We start from the raw sequence: 5,069 nt of genomic DNA, 5'->3' as shown, positions 1-5,069 counted from the left end.
GCTTGTGTTAGGCTCTTCCAGGTTGCAAGGACCAGCATAAATCTCTGACTTGAGTTGATGAGTGTTTATTTTAAAGATAAACGGGGAAACAAAGAACAGGAAATCATCTCAACATCTGTACAGCCAGAACTGAGAGAGAAGTCAGCAGGACATCTGGAGCACTGACAGTGTGCTCGGGGGCCCTCTGTCCCCCAGCAGCCCCCCAGCAGCGGGGTCCCCCCTTCCCCAGGGAGCCCACCCCAGTCTCTGTCTCTGCTTCTCCAGACAGCCCCGCCTGCTCTCCCCGCTCTGGCTCTTTGCTCCACAGCAGGGCTACTCACAACTTCCTCATCTTGGGTAATTATTTCCAGAACCTTCCCTGAACCCATTTCTAAAAGGAGGGTAGAAATAGCTCAGGGACCTGATGTGAGGATTAAATTAAAATGTAAAATTCTGGGACTGTGCTTGACATGGAGTAAGCATGCAATTCATAGTAGTAATTGTGTCTGTGGTCATAAAGCATAATTTTTTTTAAGCATAATCTTATAGTAAACCAAATACTGGCAGTAAGCAAAATGCTCTCTTGTCCAGTAGGCAAAGTCCTAATGCAAGGCATTGGTTTCCCAAGAGCACTTTCCTCAGCCTACTTTTCTGTCCATTTTCAGGCAGCGGCAAACATGCCTTCATGGGCCAGCTGGTGCGTGTCTGGCAACAGGAAGTCACAGAATATAAAATGTACAGGGGAGAATGGAAAGTTGGGTGAACTTGAAATCGCTTGTTCACCTAAAAGGATTCAAATTCTAAAGTATCCTGATCCAGCCAGAATCAGCTACATAAAGCCAGATTTTCACCTCTACTTCCGGTCCCCTTTTTACCAGCACTCACACCTACTCAGACTGGTTTTGCAAACACACACACCTCTTTTATAGTGTTACAGTATTTCATTTTTAAAAAGTTTTCATTTATCTAGTGACAGGCATACCCTCAACCAAATGAAGCTCTTCCTATCAATTCCTTCAGTTTTCTCTGACTCTGTAGTTCTCCCAATAATAATCTTGATCACATCACCTGCCATAGCAAATTTCAGATACTGGGCTAAATCTCTGGTCATATGTGCTTGGTTGGCATTTTCAGACTCTAGCGCACGTAATGTATGAACCAACTACATTTCTGATGATCTCTTCCTGCTCCTTGACATATCTTCAACTTAACCCCAATTTCTTTATAATGTAAATTCCCTGGGAATTGAAAAAAGGTTGAGCTTAGCTAAAATTCTTCCCACTCCGGCTATCTTGCAGAAGTTTCTCTCCAGGACTCCCTTGAGCTTGTTAAAGCAGAGCGGTTCCTACAGGCCTTTTCATATTTATTACCTTCACAAGGTTTCTCTCTAGTGTGAAGTGTTCCATGTTGGATAAATTTGGGGCTTCAGCTGAATTCTCCACGTCGGCTACACTTAAGAGTCTCTGTCTAGTATGAATTCAGTGGTGTTGAATAAATTATTCACTTGGTTAAAGGCCTTGTCAGGTTTATTACATTCATATGGTTTTTCTCCAGTAGGAATTCCCCGATGCTGAGCAGGAGCTGAGCACTTGCTAAAGGCCTTTGCACAGGGATTGCGCTTTGGCCTGTACCCCAGTAGCCGTAAGGAAAGCGCCGCCATGGCTTACTTCGCTGGTACCTACCCATGCCCTCGGCACAGCTTCCGGAGCCGGGTCTAGACCCGGCCAGGAGACGAACCACGCGGCAATTTTAGCAGGAAAAGTTTCAGAGAGAGCGAGTTACTAAACTATGATAGGAGACTAACTTAAAGACGTCAAGAGCATTCTACAGGGTACCAAGGACTGGGGGAGAGTAAAGGACAGACTTGGAAAGGAGGCCCCCTCCCTCCACAAGGCTCAGGTTCAGACCTGGGCGGAGAAGTTCTCTGGGTTGCCCAGGCCAGAGTCGTCAGTCTCCGGGGCACAGGCTACCCAAGGCTGCGGGGTCAAAGGGCCTGGGGCGTCAGCGCAGCAGGCCCCTGAGTGTTGTCAGGGTGGCACGCGCCCGGCCCAGCACTGTCCATGTCACAGGGCCGTGGGAAACCACCCCGCGCGCCCCGGGCGGACCAAGGCTGGAAGGCAGGTGCCGAGAGCGAGCTGGATGTTGCTGCGGGCATCAGACCTGGAACATTCCCCGTCTATGATGGGAGGATTGTGGCAACGCGATCATCGGGCGGAGGCTGTGAAGTCACTACGAGACTGTGCACTCTGGGCACACGGCCGGGGCGGGGTACCTGGCTGTCCCCACAGCCTCCCACGGCTGGCGGACCGGGAAGCAGGAACCAGAAGGAGCAGAACAGCCCGTTGGAAGGAGGAAGAGAAGGCCCGTTCCTCCTGCGACGTCCGCCAGCGCCCCCCCTGCCGGGGTGCCATCCTGCACGGTCGTGCCCGAGGAGGCCCGTGGCTCACCGCGCAGCAAGGGAGGAAGACGGAAATGGCAGCTGAGAGGCAGGAAGCCCGTGGCTGGCACTGCCGAGACATTAAAAGCGGCTCTAACAGTTTACCCTGCTGATGGACAGAAATGTGGACTCAGTGCTGCTCTCTTTATAATCAGGGTTCAGACGCCAAAGGTTGCCCGGCATGATGTAGCTGAAGGTATCCAGAAGCTTAGGAAGGTAGGGATGTAGGTCTGGATGGATCACATAGGAACTTGCGGCCCATCGCGCAGCTACGCGCTCAGCCCCAAAGACGTTTCGGGAAGGCACCGAGTCAAGGGAGGATCTGCGAACTTGGGAAAAGCTCCGGGTGGTTCTGTGGGTGAGCAGGGGAGAGATGCCTCTGCCGATCGGCCCTCCCTGATTTCAGGAGAGATGATAGGATTCCGAAGTAGCAGAGGTGGAGTGGCAACCATTCAGAGTAGCGGGCAGTGGAGAAGCAGTAATAGTGGGGATTGGGGGCTACTGGTAATGGGTTATGTTGTCCCTAAGGATGGAAGAGCTGGCAGTCTACTAAAATGTGACTCCATGTATGTAACAGGAAAGCTTCCAGATCTGCTCGCTGAAAACCTGACTTGAGTCACCACGGGGAGAGCCATGCCTGTCACCCTTTCCAGACCTAAACTTAGTTCCAGATCCAAAGCCTCCTGCCCAAGGAGAAGGCCAGCCCCCCTCCCCCCCCAGGAAGGATCCTGCAGCAGTGAGTGCCACCTATTATGCTATAAATAATCCCCCAAATCTTTCCAAAGGGACCTGTTGCCATTTACCTTGAAGGATTGGCTCCAGCCCGTGAGGGGCTCCTGGACATTGGCTCTAAATTGACACTAATTCCCGTGTCCACCCAAGTCAGGGCTAACGGTGGCAGGTGACGGGCTTTGGGGCCAAGCTGGAGTCACAGCGGATGCAGTGGGGCCCCGAAGCCAACTGTGGTTATTCCGAGTACCTGAACGTATCCTCGGAATAAACCCAGCTGACAAACGGCAGCATCTCCGCACTGGCACCACGACTCCTTGAGCAAGGGACCTTATGGTAAAAAGAACGAAGCGAAAGCCTCTGGAAGACGCTCCCTCCCAGGATAGTGAGCGAGAAGTGTCATCGCGTCCCGGGGGGGGGGGGGGGGGGACTGCAGAGATTGGTGCCGCCTGGAAACCTGGCCGGATGAAGGGGCGGTTACAGCGAGCACATCCCCACCTGGTTTGCCGTTTGGCCTGAGCTGAGGAGCAGTTACCAGGAACCGTCGGTGACGGCCGCACTTGCAAGTGCACCTGTCTCGGCCGCAGCGGCAGCACGGCCCCGGGTCCCGCTCCGCGCCGCGGCCGCCCGCGCGCCCTGCTAACAGCGCTCCCCCCGCGCCGGCCGCCCCCTCGGGTCCCGCCGCCTCCCAGCGCCGCAGGCCCACGCTGCCCGGCGGTGCTCAGCGCCCCCCGCCGCCCGGCCCGCTCGTGCCGCCCGCGTCCCGAGCCCCGCAGCCGCAGCCTGCCCTGCTGTCGGGCGGCCCGGATCAGCCCCCTCCCGCGGCGCCCGCGAGCGCCCGGCCTCCGGGGCCAGGGCAGGACGGCGGCGGAGGGCTGGGCGGCAGGGGTGCTGCCTCCTGGGCACCCCCTCCCCACCGCCGGTTTTGTCAGGGGCTTACGGGGTCGCGGCCAGTCTCCCGCCTGTGTCCCCCTGTCGTCGTGCCTCGGCCTTCCTTCCAGTCCTCGGTCCCCGGCCCTGAACAGAGAAGGGAGACTTCACAGCAATGGCAGCGGGCGCGGACCCCTTCTTCCGGGAGGCGAGGCGGAGCCCAGCGACGCACTGGAGACCCCTCTGCGGAAAAGCGCGCACGCCGGGGTCTCCCTGTGCACAGACCAGCAAATAAAACCCGTCGTCCTGGCGGGAGTGGAGACGCAGAGCGAACAAAAGTATTGTGCCCCGTGTGAGGATCGAACTCACGACCTTCAGATTATGAGACTGACGCGCTACCTACTGCGCTAACGAGGCACCTACGAGCGCCTTCCGGCCGTAGGATAATGAGGCTAGCGCGGGCCCCGGCGCGCATGCTCAGACAAGAAACCACGGTTTTACTTCTGTCTGTTCTGGGCTCCCTTGACCGCAGCGCCGACGCCGACGCCCGACCGCGTTCTTGACAACCTCCCACCCGCGGCCAAGTCTTCCTCTGCCTGCTGGACTGTCAGTCAACAAACACTGTGGCTTGCTTGACCCACTGCGCTGAGTAGAGAGGACACGGAGGAGTGGGATTCTTCCTGCTTCTGTACTCTTATTTTTGAATAGTGCGTACAAAGCGTTTGCATACTCGTGATCTCGTGAAACACTTACTGGGCACCTACTGTATTCCCGGCCCTGTGCTGGTTGCTGTGTTCACGGGGACATCCCCAGCCTCAAAGAGTTGGAGTGGAGGCGCAGATGCATAATAATTCCAGGCAAGCACACATGCACAGCACACATGCCTTTCCGGCCCCACCGCAGACCCCCGATGCAGCCGGTGTCCCGCCCCTCCCGGCGCCCCAGGTTTGCACCGCGGCCCGGAGCTCGCCGGCTGAGGCTGCTCTCAGAAGCGACAGCAGCTCGGGAAACGACACCTCGAGGCACAGCCTCAGCAACTTGGAAGCCCCCTCCC

General features: G+C 56.4%; 1 non-coding gene across 1 annotated transcript; it reads right to left on the bottom strand.

Annotated features, from left to right (window-relative positions):
• Window positions 1–4,359: 4,359 nt before the first annotated feature.
• TRNAM-CAU (transfer RNA methionine (anticodon CAU)) lies at window positions 4,360–4,432 on the bottom strand. Its single transcript has one exon. It is a non-coding gene; the product is annotated as a tRNA-Met (tRNA).
• Between the last annotated feature and the right edge of the window lie 637 nt (window positions 4,433–5,069).

The sequence above is a fragment of the Mirounga angustirostris genome, unplaced genomic scaffold, assembly GCF_029215605.1.
Source record: "Mirounga angustirostris isolate CCGP_5_RB_7025 unplaced genomic scaffold, mMirAng1.0.hap1 SCAF_4, whole genome shotgun sequence".
NCBI classification, from domain to species: Eukaryota; Metazoa; Chordata; class Mammalia; order Carnivora; family Phocidae; genus Mirounga; species Mirounga angustirostris.
The sequence above is the reverse complement of the archived record's forward strand: the minus strand, read 5'-3'. Positions and strand labels throughout refer to the sequence as shown.